At 36.4% G+C, this 18,347-nt stretch overlaps 1 protein-coding gene across 4 annotated transcripts in view; it reads left to right on the forward strand.

Moving 5' to 3' along the window:
* Window positions 1-18,347, forward strand: part of KHDRBS2 (KH RNA binding domain containing, signal transduction associated 2) — a 677,326-nt gene that overhangs the window by 646,619 nt on the left and 12,360 nt on the right. For 3 of the 4 annotated variants that reach the window (XR_004029312.1, XR_004029315.1, XR_004029314.1), the window contains 4 exons: window positions 1,000-1,082; window positions 3,210-3,243; window positions 4,861-5,027; window positions 10,004-10,066. The gene's annotated coding sequence lies outside the window, so the exon portion shown is untranslated. The remainder of the gene's footprint in view (window positions 1-999; window positions 1,083-3,209; window positions 3,244-4,860; window positions 5,028-10,003; window positions 10,067-18,347) is intronic. The other variant, XR_004029313.1, reaches the window with a different exon arrangement.

Here is an 18,347-nt window from a genome sequence, read left to right on the forward strand (position 1 = left end):
AATTTTGGCTTTTGTTGCCATTGCTTTTGGTGTTTTAGACATGAAGTCCTTCCCCATGCCTATGTCCTGAATGGTAATGCCTAGGTTTTCTTCTAGAGCTTTTATGGTTTTAAGTCTAACATGTAAGTCTTTAATCCATCTTGAATTAATTTTTGTATAAGGTGTAAGGAAGGGATCCAGTTTCAGCTTTCTACATATAGCTAGCTAGTTTCCCCAGCACCATTTATTAAATAGGGAATCCTTTCCCCATTGCTTGTTTTTGTCAGGTTTGTCAAAGATCAGATATTGTCAAAGACAGATATGAGGCATTATTTCTGAGGGCTCTGTTCTGTTCCATTGGTCTATATCTCTGTTTTGGTTCCAGTACCATGCTGTTTTGGTTACTGTAGCCTTGTAGTATAGTTTGAAGTCAGGTAGCATGATGCCTCCAGCTTTGTTCTTTTGGCTTAGGATTGACTTGGCGATGCAGGCTGTTTTTTGGTTCCATATCAACCTTAAAGTTGTTTTTTCCAATTCTGTGAAGAAAGTCATTGGTAGCTTGATGGGGATGGCATTGAATCTATAAATTACCTTGGGCAGTATGGCCATTTTCACGATATTGATTCTTCCTACTCATGAGCATGGAATGTTCTTCCATTTGTTTGTAGTTCTCCTTGAAGAGGTCCTTCACATCCCTTGTAAGTTGGATTCCTAGGTATTTTCTTCTCTTTGAAGCAATTGTGAATCATTCAATCTTATTTTAAAAAAAACCCTCAGGAGAGACTGATCATAGGACGCTGCTGAAAGTGAAAGTGTTTTTCTAAAACACATAATATAAAAAGCACTTAAATACAAAAGGTTGGATGGATAATTTAGTTTATTTTGGGTATGCTTGACAACTGCTACTGTTACTAAATTTGCCATGAGACTGATTGACATCCAATATAAGAATGCCTTGTAGATGCCTGTATGTGTAATTGCACAATGCTTTAAAGTTGTTCTGCTCATCTGGGACTGTAGGTGAAGATGTATGATAGAAAAACGAAAAGCTGGAATAAACCCAAGACTGGCTGTCTGGAGGTTTAATGTTTTTAACAATGGAGGTGAGTCCCTTCATCCATTTGTGATTTCATTTATGAACTCTACTTACAGGACAGGTACAGAACACTTCATTATGGACCCAAACATGTATGTTTAAATGGATAAAGTAGCTGTTTGCATCAGATAGAAGCTAAGTGGAGACATTAAATTAATGTCAAACAAGTGAGAAACTCTTTTAGTTTTATTCTACATTGTAGCAGCATAGTGGTAATGTGGTGATTTTTATATGCACACAATTTCTGTGTGTCTTATTCACCAGAAAATGAGGTTATAAATTCCTGTATTACAAAGAAAAACAAAAGCAATAATCAACTAATAAGGAAATATATTTTGTTCAGAGAATGTGATGAATGTTCACACTGTTTTTCACAATAAGGAGGATGGCGGACAAAAAGTTTCTGTGGAGAAGAAATGTCATCCACCATACATGACGGCTCTTTATCGAGCCCTTGTCTAAAATATTACTGTAGTCATCCTGCCAAGTATCACCTTTTTTTATTAGAGGAGAAGTTCAATTTCACCAGAGAAGGCCAAGATACAGGGACTTCCAATAAATCTTGGTAGAGTGAAATGGGATGGAATGGAGTAGGGTAGAACAGAACCCAGTAGAATAGGACTACAATTATTTGTTCCTTCCTTTAATTCTAATTTGTTCTGAAACAAAAGGAGAAATAAATGTATGGCTGATCAGAGATACAGATGATTTGGAAGATAAATTTCTGTTTCCTTCCTTGTATATTCTTATATTTTAAAATAACTATCTGGGGAGTATAAATTACACTTACGTTTGCTTAATGAGATAGGAAATTGTGTAAGACATATTTCAGGAATTTTTTCTTAAAAGAACTTAAGTAATTTTTTTAATGAAAGTACATTTCCCAGGACTTGATATTCAGAAAGACCTTAGGGAAGAGTTGAGGACAGTTATGGATACTATAGAAACATTGTGCCTCCTTCTATTTTGTCTCAGAGGAGTTTGGAAGAAAACAGAATCTTATCTTTATGACCATCTTTAATCTGATCCATACTTAACATCTTTCCAAACTCTTTTCAGAGTTCCACGTAAATTCTCCCCTACAATATAACACTCTCTTTGGAATTCACTGTCAGTTACGAACTACACTGTGTATAAAGTGACCATACGTCCTGGTTTATGCCTGTTGTTTTAGGATCATTATCATTAGCACTACATTTTACTCTCAGATGTGTCCCAGTAGGGATGACAAATTATGGTAGTCTTATCTATAAATAATAATAACATGTCAACAATAATAACCAATAACTTTATTGGAAGCTTGCTATTTGTCACAGACTTTGAGTGCTTTCATGTATAATGAATTCTTCATAATAACCCAATGAGGCAAGTATTTTATTTCCCCCATTTTACAGTAGAAGAAACAAAGAGTTAAAGAGGTTAAACAGCATGGCCTGCTCACATAATTTGCCCAACCTTAATCCAGACGAAGTTCTGACTTTATAACATTGTGTACCAGAAGATGGTTATGCTACCTTCTTCTTTGCTAGCTGGTAGAATTAGCTTTGTTTTTTTTTTAATACACTCAAAGATTATCAATACTTCTCACTTACTATTCTTCCTAGATGTTATAACTATATTTTTATAAGGACTGTGGATTTTAAGATGCAAGAAAAGAACACGAAGTGAACTAAAATTCATTTGGGTTTTAGTTCAGGATATTAATTTTACTATATTAATAAAAATAACTGTCATTTGTTGAGTGACTAGTTTATGCAAGATTGGGACTTTCCCTTTGTTATATCACTGACGCTAAAAACAGCAGTGCAAGGCAGAACATTTGAACCCCATGAATGTATATGATTGCATTAGCTATTAGCCCTAAATTGGTTCATAGGTTACAAATGAAGCTTGGGGCATTAAATCGTTTCGGCAGGCCTCTCCAGCTCTGACATTCTTATCCCTAGCTGTCTCTAGGAGTACTTGATTATCAGGATATAAGACATGGAAACTGGATGCAAGGAAAAATTCTTGGGGACAAAGGGACTTAGCACCTCATGTTTATATTAACTATTGTGCACTGAGTGCTTAATAAGGGCATGCACTTTACATATTTTTGTAAACATATTTTCTTCTATTTTTCTCCTTACCATAGGCCAAAAAAGAAGATAATTTGGATTTGAACCAATGTAAGTTTAACTCCACTGTGCTAGAGAGATCATCTATCTCTGAAACTCTCTATAGATTACCATAATTTAGGAACTTTTCTGAAAAGCAGTATTAAACATGAATAAATAACATTTGCTGATAATCAAATTTGTTCCAGGACTGTATAAAGAATATCAGTATAAAAACAGATATAATAGTGTTGTATAGAGATTGTTGAAATTCCTTGTCATATTTTCAAATAAAAAGTGTGGAAATTTTTACTAGCGCAGAGTAAGTTCTGTATACTGCAAAGAACAAGGTTAATGTAAATCTGTGCCTACATGCAAAAGATGATGACAATTCACTTGGGAATACAAAAATATAAATCCACAAATGTGGATTGTGTACTATTTTAAAATGCCAAATTTTATAGTGTAATTTGAACAGTGGTTCTTAACTGCGTATGCATATCAGCATCATGCATGGTGTGTTTTAAAACTACAGATGTCAGGACCCTACTGCATTGACTAAGTAAGTTTTGAGGTTAGAACCTGGAAGCATGTGTTTTTAAAATTCCACGGTGATTTTGAGGTGTACTATGGATAACAACCTGTGGATTAAAATATATGTGTAACATATTAATATGTTAATTATGCAGATTTTAAAAGTTAATTTTGGCTGGGAAATAAAAAGATGGCTTTATAGAAGAGATAGGATTTGAATGGAAGGTCAGATGTGGACAGAAAGTAAAAGAAACATTTATTTCTTTTTCTTATTTAGCCAAAAATAAAATTTTATCTTTAAGGTTTTTACCTGCATTTCAGATTCCTAATTGGATTGGGCTGGAATAGAAAATAAAAGAATAAATACCTGGAAATGTTCAATTATTTTCTAATATATCTGTGATATGGCTATATGAAAATCAGGTTTGAAAGCTTGCCTAAAAACTTGTATATTATAGTATTTATATTAATATCAATAATAAGGAAATCTAATCACAGCTAATAAATGCAATTTAGGCTGCAAACTACCAAAGGGCAGGATTTATGTTTTATTCCAATTTGAATTCTTAGATATTTAGCATAGTGTACTAGCCTATGCATAATATATATTTGTTTGTTGAATGAATTGGACATTTGGACTTATTTGCTTTATTTATCCCACCTTGTGGGGCAAATTTCACTGGTGTCCATTTGAAGGCTTAAGAACTTTTGCTATGAAGGTTTTGGTTTGTTCATCTATTTGTTTCTTCACCCAGAAGCGATGTTCTGACAAAGACTCACAATCATTAGCTTATAGGAGAAAGCTTTCAGGTTTTTTCTTTCCAAGAAGAAGTCTGAAGGGAAGGAAAGACAGGTGGAAAAGGCAAGTGAGAGTTGCAGGAGAGTTCCTTTTTAACACAGGAGAGTTCTCCTTCTAAGTTTATGCCCACAGCAGCCGATAAACCACTCTCCTCAGATCAGTCCTTCCACAGGGAGCACTGAAGTCACCAAACCTGCCTATGATCAGGAGAAAGGCTTCCAAAGCTTTCCCAAGTCTATCTACTGTAGGACACGTTTGTTTTGTCACTGTTTTGGCTTGGGGTGTTAATGGAGCTTTAAAGGCACAGTAAAAAGATCACAAAAACGATTTTTCTTATGTTGCGTATGTCTTTCCAGCACCAGTCAAGCCAGGGTTCTTTTGCTTTTTGGTTGTTGTTGTGGAAACGATATCAGATGTTCATATTTTCCCAGTGGAATTTTACAATACTTTTGGAAACAGTTTCATAGGGTGAAAATAATATGAAGAAAGAATGAAAACAAAACACAGATGGGAAAAAAGTACGGTGAGTTGATTATAGAAAGCTCTGATTTTCATTGTTCTACTTCTGAAAATAAGGGTAAAAGTCGAGGGCATCTTACAATGCTTAGCTGTAGACATCCATGTGTAAAAACATTTTCAGTGTGAGACTACTTTGATAATGATGACAGCCACTTACTTTGGTATTAGGAAAGGGGCAGGTAAGATCCAGAGGATGGAGCTTGGGCAGAAGCTGTTGTTAAAGGACGGGATTCCTGTAATCTACTGTCTCTATGGGCCATCTTTTGAGTAGTTGCACTTTTTCAGCTTCCCCACTCCTTTCTCCAGGTGTCTTGTGATTGCTTCACCCTAGACAAGCCTGTTTTTCCTCAGGAGAAAACAAATCCAAAATAAACATGATTACAAAATTCTTTATAAAAAGTGATTGAATAAGAACATATCTAAAACAGTTTAATTCATATTGGGTGGCATAAAACAGCTGAAAATCTAATGAATTTCTGTTTTAGGAATGTTTCAAAAGTAGGCCATCACGTGCATGGTATATACGTCATCTCGAATACAACCGTAATTTTAATCAGCGATGTGCTGGCACCGGCGCATACAAGCTCATAGGATCCAAACACGTGCATCTCTTCTCGACTAAACTTCAGTGACTTCATTTTGGTGGCTTGAAGTAGACCCTGGTATGTCTACTTATACCATAGAAATTGGGGAATGTTACAAATCTGGACTTTTTAATTATTTTGCAGAGAGCCAGTTTACCAGCACATCACTGAGTTACATCCACATTTTAGAAGTAAAAAGAGACCCAATAAATATATGTCTCTGTAATTAGGGATGTTACTTGCTGAGTAAATATTTAAAGAAGACACCGCTTAAGAGACACAGTATTTTGTTAGACTGCCTAGACTCAAATCTTTTATTAGTTGTCACTTAACCTCTCTGTCCTTTTGTCTTCTTATCTTTAAAATGAGAACTTCATAGGATTTTTCTGATGATGAATGAGTTAATATATATGATGCACTCAAAAAAGTGTCTGCCAGAGAAGGTTCTCAATAAGTATATTCTATTAGTAGCAACAAGAGATGAGGCCATATGGTTTTTACAATCTTCTCTTAAAAGACTGCCTAAATTCAGTGTTATTTTCCTTGTTGAGCTTTTATATCTCAGAAGCCCATACTCAATTTCGACAAGTTTTGTAGAGATCCGTTAAATGAAAGCACATCAAATCTCTTTGAAATGCATAAAGCACTATGTAAATGAAAGGTGGAATAATTATGTTAAAGGCATCATCTTGAATTTTGTTTATACTGCATCTCTGAAATGAGCATCAGATTTCTCTCTAGACATTTACTGCTCCTACAGAAACAAACACAGATGGTGCCCAAACTTCCTACTGAATACTTTGAGGCAATGGCGTTTATCAAAATACCTCCGGTCACTAAACGTACAAAAACTTCAAACAAACTCCACATCTCAGTGTCAGGCCAACATGGTTATTTAGGCAAATAAGCCTTTCTTTGATAATTCAGGGATTTTCTGATGTGTGAAATGGACTACTTCAACAAATAAAAAATTTTACATGTAGGCTAAGTTTTATAAAATAGGATATTAACATAGCAATTTCTTTTAGAGAAAAATAAATCAGTTTGTCTTCTGTGATGAGCATTTCTAGCCAAATTTAAAGTCATTTTTTGGTTGTGCATGGACACGTTCCCTTTTCCCATTGACCTTCTGGTCACCTAAAGCAGAAAAAATATATGTCTTAAAAATATGTATTTAGGCAAGGCACATTGGCTCACGCCTGTTATTCCAATGCTTTGGAAGACCAAGGCGGGTGGATCACCTGAGGTCAGGAGTTCAAGACCAGCCTGACGAACATGGTGAAACCCTGTCTCTACTAAAAATACAAAAAATTAGCTGGATGTGGTGGCACATGCCTGTAATCCCAGCTACTTGGGAGGCTGAGGCAGGAGTATCACTTAAACTAGGAGGTGGAGGTTGCAGGGAGCCGAGATTGCACCACTGCACTCCAGCCTGGGCGACAGTGCAAAACTCCACCTCAGGAAATAAACACATAAATGTGTGTGTGTGTGTTTGTGTGTGTGTGTGTGTGTGTGTATGTATTTAAACGTTCTAAGAACCTAGTCTTTGGAATACAGACCTTCCTATTCCACAGGATAGTCCTGGGATTTCTATAACCTAAACTCTCCTTATTGGGTTTTGTGTTGTTTCTGGGCATGTTTGCCTTTGAATCCACTTTTTGCCCTTTCTCTGGCTCGGTTAGCAGGAGGGAGATCTGACCCCTGAGGTTTCGTTTCCCAGAGAGCCATCTCAGCTAGCTTGCAACTGGCTTCTGCCAATGGGGATTGGGGGTAAGTACCCTGGCAGGAGCCTATGAGATTGAGAAAAAGGTAGAAGTCAGGTTATTTTCCCAACATTCACTTTGCCTCCTGTGCCTTCCCCAGCAGCAGCTGCATCTTTTCCCCACTCTGCCTCTCACGACTCAAGTTTGCCAGTTCCAGTTCCCAGCAGGTAATCCAAGGCTCCTGTGTTAGTTATAGAAGCATCTTCTTGCCCTGTCCTGTGTCCCTCCAGCCTAGGGTTAGTTATGACTTGCTCCTGTTACTAATTTCTGAGTTGAGCAACTCAGAGAAGAAATGGGTAATGAAAGAGACAAGAAGTGAGCGTTTTCTCTACTGGTTTCTTGTCTCTTTCATTACCCATTTCTTGCTGTAACTAAGCCCCTGCATTATAGTCCTTTAACTACTCCAACGGAACCCTATTTTCCTAATTGAACCCTGATTGACCCAAGGTCTGACACAGGCCACTTGCTCATACTGGATTCTTGAGCAAACAACAGAAGGGCCGTTTTCTCTCCCGTATCCATCCTGAAGATTCCAGAGATTTCTGGTTCATGAACACTAGCAATCATGGTTCCCTTTACGGCTCTCCTCCTCTAGTTAAATGATGATTCTACCTTGAGTCTGCACCATATTCCTGAGATGTTGGCAGAAAGTATTTTTCTATGTTTCTGCTAACATTAGTGTCACAAGACACTCAAAAATTATACTCGATTATTAACTTTCTTCAGGCCACATCCCTCGAATTCACTGCAAGGAACTGATTTATAGGTGGTTGGTCTATCAAATGTTAGCGCCCTTTCTAGTAGGTCACAAAGAATGACAGGGTCTCCAGATCTATTTCCACATATGAGAATAGCAGGACTGAAGTATGGACCTGTTAGTTATTATCATTCTAAACTTCTATTCCTTATGCTTTTTTTTTGAGGAAGGAAATTTGGGCCACAAAACAACTTTGTATCTTAAAAGCTTAAATTAATCCTGTAAATATATTCTTAATCCAAAGCTGCCAAACTAGGGTTGTGTGTTCCATGAATTTGTTAAACTTACTTTGGACTCTGAATGTTGAAACATGCGATCTTGCTGAGTTTCTAAAAATAATATTTTATAAATTTGTTCACCATTTTTCTGTATACCCATCCTATTACACTGCTCCTTCTTTCCCAAATGATCTTTTTTATTTTACTTTCTTTTGCTGTGTTATAAATTCTAAGCCAAGTAACTATCCTTGCAGGAGTATTCTCTGAACTCTCCCAGTCACTGTCTGGGAAGCATTGCTTTGTAGCCTCAATTTGTGCCTCCATAGTGCGTTTTATGAAATGGTACATTTACCTCTCTCTCTCTCTTCTCTCTCTCAGTTTCATATTAGACTTGAAGTTCCATAAAGGAAGGACTGTTTTATCTTTGCATTCCTAGGGTCCACTAACTTCCTTGGCACCTAGAAATCATTCGAATAGTGTTTGTTAAGCTCATTCTGAACAACACTGAAAGTTCCAAGGCCTCTCATGAGGGACAAATTTTAGTATTAGGATCTTCAAATAGAAGGTTTTTATTTTTAAATAGTTTAGAACTAGGAATATTTACTAACAAACATATAACAGACTTGTTATTTCAGAAGATGCCTAGTGTTTATACCCTGTCCACAGGAGTAGTTATATCTTTGTTGAACGACATTGATGCATAAGGTAAACAGGCAGTTGAGAGGAGCAGAGGCACTTTAACAAGTTTAGGACAAGGCTTTTCAGCTCCTTATCTTGTTTACCTTATTTTTTCACTAGAAATTGCATCCTCTCTCTGTGTTTGTCTCCTAAATTTAAGCCCTTATTTTCAGTGTCCATCTAAATATATTCTCACTGACTCCACCATCAATTAAGTAAATGCCATGTCTCTAACTCATTTCCTTTAAAAAGGATGAGCTCAGCCATGCTCTGTTTGTTCCATTTATAGTAGCTCTCTTTGCACATTTTGGTCCCTTGCCTCCGGTGTCATTTCTCATGCATCTGTTTATTCTACCCAATTAGACTCAGAGCTTTGCAGTCAAAGGTACTTTTTCTTTTGTATCTCCTCACAGCATGTTCACAACAGAGGCTTGTAAACTAAATGTCTTCTAGATTTCACCAATCTGTGCTGGTATGTTTAGTTCCTTGAAAATGAACACACTGATGTGCTCACTCTGTGCCCGTGGCTACATCCATGGGCATTTTGGTCACCCACACAGGACACAGCTCTGGGTGGTTCCTTTATTCCAGACCAGGGATTCTGGGAGCTAGGCTATGGAGCACAGGGAGTTCAAGTCCCCTTTGCCACTTTTCTTTGAATCAAGTAATATCCCTAACCTGGCTCTTTCCAGGGACTCACTATTGCCCTTCTAGTAGTTCCCATCATTAATAATTTGTTATCTGTCAAATAACCTGTTCATTTCCTTCATAGCACTTGGGATAATTTGTAACTATATACACATGTAAAATATGTATAGAATAAGCACATAAAGTGAATAAGTTTAAATTATATATAAATATGTAAATTATATAGTAAACATAGATGCATGTATATATATAAGTAATACATACAAAAATCACATCATACATATGAGCGTACATATGTGTTTCATGTTTTCATCTTCTTTTTTTCTCCACAGATTTTCTTCATCTCAACTCGCCTCACCACTGCAGATCCAAGCCTGACACAGAGCCTAACAGAAGTAGGTATCATAAATGTTTGTTAAATAAATAAAGGGTGAATGAATGTATCTACGACAGTGAAGATTTCTTTCCAATTATTAATTATATCAGATCTTAAGTTTTACTGAACAAAAAGCATAGAGAGGAGAGAACTAGAAACAGGGAAAAACAAAAGAGCCAATTTTCTTCTCTCCACTCCAAAATTTCATAGGTTTATAATCTGTCTTATCCTAGAAAGGGGCTCCCAGATTTCTCAGTTTGTTTTTACCTGGAGAAGGGAAACGGAAAGTCAAGAAAATCTCTGCTGTCCACTGTTGGTGCTACCCACAAATAAAATCTATGAATATAACAATTAAAAAGCTAATGATTTCCAAGTAGTATAGCAAAAAAACGAATTGGGCATTCCTATATCTACTGTTACAACCTCCCACTTCTTTTTTTTTTTTTTTTTTCTTGAGACGGAGTCTTGCTCTGTCGCCCAGGCTGGAGTGCAGTGGCACAACCTCGGCTCACTGCAAGCTCCGCCTCCCGGGTTCACGCCATTCTCCTGCCTCAGCCTCTCCCAGTAGCTGGGACTACAGGCGCCCGCCACCACGCCCGGCTAATTTTTTGGATTTTTAGTAGAGACGGGGTTTCACCATGGTCTCGATCTTCTGACCTCGTGATCCGCCCGCCTCGGCCTCCCAAAGTGCTGGGATTATAAGCGTGAGCCACCGCGCCCGGCCTACAACCTCCCACTTCTTTACCAGTACAATCTGGATATCTTTAGAACATACTTATAGCATATGCACTTATTCCTCCTAAATAAAAAATTCTGATGACTAAACAACAAGAGTGGAACATAATTACAGGAGTAAGTACTGACTGTGGTGATTAATGACAGGGATTGTGAGCCTTCTGGCTTGGTTTCAAGTCCTGGTTCCACAATTTTCTAGCTGTGAGATTATGGACAAGATATGTAATCTTACTTTGCCTCTGTTTTTTCATTTGTAAAATGAACATCATAATAGTTCAGGCCAAGAAGACCTAATCCAAAGTCCAAAATTCTACAAAATCTGAAACTTTTTGAGCACCATATAATGACACAAGAGGAAAGTTTCACACCTGGCCTCGTGTGACGAGTTGCAGTCAAAATGTAGGTGCAAAACACATAGTTTATTCAGCATCCCCAAGAGGAAAATAAAATTACTTTCAGGCTATGTATATAAGATGTACATAAAACATAAATAAATTTCACGTTTAGACTTGGGTTCCATCCCCAAGATATCTCATTATGTAGCAAGTATCTATTATAGCAAATATTCCAAAATCTAAAAAGAAATTGAAATCCAAAACACCTCTGCTCCCATGCATTTCCAGTAAGGAATGCTCACCCTGTCCCTAAGTCATAGGCTTTGTTTTAGCATTAAACCAGTTAGAGCACCTGAAGCCCTTAGAATAATGTCTAGCACATAGGAAACACTCAATAAATGTTTATCAATCATATTCTTATTATTTGTATTATTATTTCTGTCACCATCTCCACATTAAGACATGTTTACTTCTAATACAGAATGGTTGAATTTCCATTAAGACTAAGCAAGGAAAACAGAGAGAATGTACACATTGGAAATAGTAAGAAGGAAAAGGGAACATAGCCAGAGATGCCTTAGAAATGTAAAACAGCATGGTAGAAAGTCAGGATTCTCAGATATTGTTATGTCCTGTTAATAAAGTTTTTCTTTTTAACTCTTACCCCCAATAAAAAACTTTTCCTCATACATCTTCTAGACACCTAATGATGATAATTACTCTTATTTTATCTTCTTTGGTCTAAAAAATTCACAGAACAACTGATTACAATGTACTTTTTAGTACCCCCAGCCTTGCTAAGGAATTTTAATTGGTTTAACACTATGATTTTCAAATGTGTTCATTCAAGGGCTATTCATAGTCCCCATAGTTGTTTAGATCCTTGGCCTAATTTAAAAAAAAAAAAGGCATTAAGTTTTTCATGTATCTGACTGTATGGCATAAGATAATAACATTGTTAATCCTTAAAAAGAGAGAACTTTCCCATCTGACTGTGCTTATTCACTTATTTTTTATGAATTTATGTTTGTATTTCAGTTAAGAAATATTTAGTTAGATTCTACTGTGTGCCAGCACTGCACTAGACATCTGATTAAAAGAAAAAAAAAACATATTTTAAAAAAAAGCAGTGAACAAAGCATGACAGACAAAGAATTTGCTTGCATGAAGCCTAGAGTGTAGAAAGAGTTTGGAGCAATAAACAAAACACGTAATATTTAAGTTACAAACTGAAATCATTGTTATGCCAGAAATAAATGGAAAGCAGGAGAGAAAATAATGGGGACGAGAGGTGGGGAGGTTGAGGGAAATGTTAGGCCAGTTACATAAGGCATCTCTGACTAAGTGACATTTAAGCAACACCTGAAGGAAGAAAAGGAACCAGTCACTCAAATTGCTGGAACAGCTGCGTAATGCAGGCAGAAAGAACAGCAGTGCAGAGGCCCTGCTATGGAAAAGACATGCACGAGTCATTGAGCCTGTAGCTGGACACTGGTGAGCAACTGGGGCTTGGAGGGAGAATTACAGGTCTGAAGATGCAGGGTTTTTCTAATTTGGATATTCTCAGGGTGGAACAGTGTACTTAAGCAAAGAGCTAGCATGATCTCTACATATTTCAAAAGATAACCCTTGTTGCTGTATGAAGAACCTATGGAAAGGAGATATGAGTAAAATAAGAAGACAACCTAGCAGAACATTAGAGTAATCCAAACAAGAGATATATGTAGCTTAGCCTTGAGTGTTGGTTATGTGGCTATCAATAACTGGAGATGAGAGACAATTAGGAGGTAGAAATGACAGAATTTTGTGATGGTTTGGATTGGAAATGGAGGAATTATGTATGATCCTTAAGTTTCTGCCTCAAGTCTTACATGATAGTTCTATTTACTAAGAAAGAAAAATTGTTGAAGTACCAGTTCCATCTTCATTAGGTTAATTTCATGATATTTATGTGACACCCCAGTGGAGATGATAAATAGGCATTTGATTATACTGATTTATACTGATGTGAAGCTGTTATATAAATGAGCCAAAGATGGCCTCTGCGTATTGGCCCCAGGTTGTTACTTCCTCAATATAGGCTGACACCCACTAGCCCAAAAGCCCACCAGGGGATTAAATCAAATGTTTACACATGCATTTATTTTTAAAATAGGCTACATAAGCAGATTTTTAGCCATTTAAAAACTGGCTGTTTTGCATATCCCACAAAACTTCACCCCACATCTGCTGGCAGTAGATAAATCCCATGGGTCATAAAGACCCAAGCCACTACTGCCTTTTGGAGCTCTTTGACACAGACTCCCCACCATGCCACTGAGCAACATTGCCTTAACACATAAGCCCCCTCTCTCCTAGGAGTTCCCTTGCACTCCTTCCCTTCTGAGTGGTGACCCTGACCCTTAGCTACTAGACAGACTCCTGCTGTGAAGGACTTCCTCCACGTGAGAAACTGTCAAAGCAGCCCCCAGTAAAGCTACTGCCACCTTATGGTCATATTTTTTTCCCCTTGATCAACCACAAAATCCCCAACAAAAGCTCAGAAAGATATACCCCGGAGATATGTATCTGGATGGAAATAATTAGCATAGGGATGGAAATATTTAGCATAGAGATGAAATTGAGGCCAAAAGAATCAATGATACTACTTCAGGAAGAGTGCCTAAAAATAAGTTAAGAGGGCCCCACTAAATCTGATGTGTTACAAAATTTGAGATCCAGTAAAGACGAAAAAATACAAATATTACCAATTGGTCAATTTCTATTCATATTTTACTCAGGCCACCCTTTGGCTTCTTTGAGATAAAACTGTCTCCTTCCCTCCCGAATCAGGATGGTTAGAATGACAGCCTTGTTTTCTGTTTCTATGACTTTTCTGTATAATTGCTTTGCCACATATTATTGAAAGTCTCTGATTGTCTGTCTTCATATGGTGCTGTCCTTGGAGGCAGAACGTGTGTTCATCTCTAAATTCCAGGAATCTAGCACAGCACCTGACACACAGGGCAAAATAAATATTTTCTGAATGAATGGGCAATCTGAACATATTAGAATGGCTGTGGAAAAGGCTCATGATGATAATGCAGTGATAGAGGACTTCAAATGACTGGGGAAGGTTAGGATACTTTTCATTTTCATGATGATGGTATTACTATGCATTCTTTCTTCTCAATGTGAAGTTAGATTCTAGGCTTATCTAAACAAAGACATTAGGATATTGAACTTACATGTATTGTACCACAGGAATAATATAGGGAGAAAATGAAATAATATAAAAATATCTCAAGCAATTAGCAAGGCACCTAGTTCCATAAAAACTCAAGATGGCATAACTGAGGGCTAGTTTAAATTTTATCTTATAATATTATTATATTAATTTGGTTTTGCTTTCTTAAATTTAAAATAAAAGAAAAAATAGGATTTTAGGTCAACTTACAAAGATCCGAATCTGAGATGATTTTCTATTCCTAATTAGAACCCCCCTTTGTGATATCAGTGCTGTTATTTTTTTTACTTTTATTTAAGGGAGCAAGGCTGGTCCAAGCATGTTATGACCTAGGTCATTGCTTCCACCTATTTTTTACCAAGATACTTGTTCATAGTTCATAATCTGGCCATTGAAAACAAAAACTAACTAATATTGTGAAGTCTGTGACCTCTACATCATGGCATTTACTGATTAAGGTAGAATAAGAGTTAATAAGTACTTCATAGCAAAAATAAATAGCTGGAATGCATAAAAGATCATGGAGGCTAATTGAGTGATATAAACATACCCACAAAAGATCTCTGGAAAAATGATGGTATCCTCTACTTCTTTAGCTATGAAACAAAGTTGGTTGCAATACATGTCATACGTTAAATGAAAACTTTTTGTATAAAATATAATCAGCAATTTTTTGAATATTGATTATGAGAAGCACCTGATTTCAGAATTTAGAAACTAAGTGCATCTTATAATCTATTTTTTAATCCTGTGCATCACAAGTAATAACTGAACAGGATTCATATGTATGGCAGGGAGGAATGGTTAACAAACATTGGAGTTCTGTATCATGTTATATAATTATCTATATAATTATAGATAATTATAGATAATTGCACATGAGCTTACATAAACACCATGTTTTATTGACTTGTCGATACCTGGTTTTGAAAATACTGACTAAGGTTGGTCCCTCCTTTGAAATATAAAACAAGTAATATTATAAACCTAAGTATGAAAACCCTCACACACTAATTTGTTATTATTGCTCTCAGTAAACATATTTTCAGAATGATTTACCATGTATAAAATACTTTTGCCATCATTTTTCATTGATCTTATTTTATCCTCAGAATCATAAGAGTAAAGGGTGTTAAGATGATAAAGATCAATTGCATATTTAAATTTGTAGCGTATTAGCCAGGCACAGTGGCTCAAACCTCTAATCCCAGCAGTTTGGGAGGCCGAGGCGGGTGGATCACCTGAGGTCAGGAGTTCAAGACCAGTCTGGCCAACATGGTGAAACCCCATCTCTACAAACATACAAAAATTAGCTGGGCATGATGGTGGGTGTGTGTAATCCCAACTACTTGGGAAGCTGAGAAGGGAGAATTACTTGAACCCTGGAGGAGAAGGTTGCAGTGAGCCAAGATCACGCCACTGCACTCCAGCCTGGGCAACTGAGTGAGACTCAGTCTCAAAAAATAAATAAATAAATAAAATTGTAGCATATGTATTCATTTTCTGCTTGTTCTTTCCTAATAAAAAGTTAGATACAAAAGAGCTCAAATATATAATAAACTTTTCTGGTTGCATACATAGGTGAGTGAAATATGTTTTTCTGGGAGGTAAAGATGATATGGGAACTGAGGAACCCCAAGGACTTTTCTGAACATATGTGAAAGCCAGATTACAAAGGCTATGTTCTTCACAACTTTATAAGTTCAAGAAACCAGGATAATCATTTTCTTAATAATGGACAAATGACTAACATGTATTGACATGTGTCTCCATAATTACCAAATGCTATTTTTTTTGCATGCCCCAAATAATGATGTTTCTGTATTTTTTTAACTGACAAAAAGCAACACAGAAGAAAAGAAAGCAGTTGTCCTAGGAGGAAAAGACATATACTGTGAAATATGGCCCTGAAAGCATCTGCCTGCTCCTCTGGATCTGGGAGCCAAGGGATCTGGACACAAACTGTGTTAAGAGATTTGTTACTCTGGGAGCTTAGTGTTCATTGTAGAAAACAATACCTCTGTTTATAGCAGTGTGTGCTCATTTACATAACATTCCTATAACTAAAAACTGCCAGAAGGAAAGATTGCCATTATGTGGAAGTATTAATGTTTTCTAGCTGAGCCACAGGAATTGTCCAAGATCACACCATAGAGTGACTGAACACAGTTCTAAGTACTTTATATGGACTGACTCATTTAATCCTTTCAAAACCTTATGAATAGGTATTAGGTTATCTCGATTTTACAAATAAAAGGACTGAGACTCAGAGATTAAATAACTTGCCACAGTTATACAACTGGTAAATGATAAGATGGATACAAGCACAGGAAACTGTTCAAGGAACAAAAATATATGTGTTTACTAAAAGGAATATGAGTGATGCTGCCATATCACCATCCATACCACCATCACAATCATCGGCCTAACTGTTATGGTTCTACTTAAGGTAGATATTGAGGATGTTATTAAAGGTTATATTTTTAAAAGGTGATTCATTATCAAATGTATTGGAAACATGATGTTAAAGATTTCTTTCTTGACAAATGTCTCAAAGCCTTTAATGTGTTATTATGCTCCGTAGGTCTTTCAGAGATGTATCTGACCAACACATTTAACTACCAATTTCTTCTCCACCAACTTCCACACACAGTTACATATTTTGGGGATAGCATTAAAGGAAACACTTTGAAAATACTAACCTGAAATATCCTTAGGTTATCCATCTGCTATTTCAAAGCTCCAAGGACTACTCAAATACCATTTTCTTTTTTTTTGGCTGCCAAAGTATTTTTTTGTTGTTGTTTTATGTTTTTATTTTTTAAATTTGTTTTTTAGGTTCAAGTGTACATGTCCGGGTTTCTTATGTAGGTACATGCATCTCACAAGAGTTTGTTGTACAGATTTTTTTTAAATCACTTGGGTGCTAAGCCTAGTACCCAATAGTTAGTTTTTTGATCCTCTTCCTTCTCCCATCCCCCACCCTCTGATAGGCCCCAATGTGTGTTTTTCCCATTCTATGTGTCCATGCGTTCTCATTATTTAGCTACCACTTATAAGTGAGAACATGGGATATTTCATTTTCTGTTTCTGCATTAGTTTGCTAAGTATGGTGGCTTCCAGCTCCATCCATGTTCATTCATAGGACAGGATCTCATTTTTTTTATGGCTGCATAGTATTCTATGGTATATATGTTCCACATTTTCTTTATTCAATTTTTCATTGATGGGCATTTAGGTTGATTCTATGTCTTTGCTATTGTGAATAGTGCTGCAAAGAATGTTGGCATGCATGTGTGTTTATGGTAGAATAATTTTTATTCTTTTGAGTGTATACCCAGTAATGAGATTGCTGGGTTGAACAGTAATTCTGTTTTTAGCTCTTCGAGGAATCGCCACACTGCTTCACTGCTTTCCACAGTGGTTGAGCTAATTTACACTCCCACGAGTAGTATATAAGTATTCCCTTTTCTCCACAACCTTGCCAGTACCTGCTATTTTTTGACATTTTAATAATAGCCATCCTGACTAGTATAAGATGGTATCTCTTTATTATTTTGATTTGCACTTCTCTAACGATTAGTGATACGGAGCTTTCCTTCATATGCTTGTTGGCCACATTTATGTCTTCTTTAGAAAAGTGTCTGTTCATGTCTTCTGCCTACTTTTTAATGGGGTTGCTTTTGTTTCTTGTAAATTTGCTTAAAGTTCCTTGTAATTTCCGGATATCAGACCTTTGTCAGATGCATAATTTGTAAATACTTTCTCCCATTCTGTAGGTTGTGTTTACTCTGTTGATAGTTTCTTTTGCTGTACAGAAGCTCTTAAGTTTAATTAGATTCCATTTGTCAATTTTTGCTTTTATTACTATTGCTTTTAGGGTCTTTTTCATGAAATGTTTGCCAATTTCTATGTTCACAATGATATTGCCTAAGTTGTCTTCCAGGGTTTTTATAATTCAGGGTTTTACATTTAAGTGTTTAATCCATTGTTAGTTGCTTTTT

Source organism: Nomascus leucogenys, chromosome 3 (assembly GCF_006542625.1).
Source record: "Nomascus leucogenys isolate Asia chromosome 3, Asia_NLE_v1, whole genome shotgun sequence".
Lineage (NCBI taxonomy): Eukaryota > Metazoa > Chordata > Mammalia > Primates > Hylobatidae > Nomascus > Nomascus leucogenys.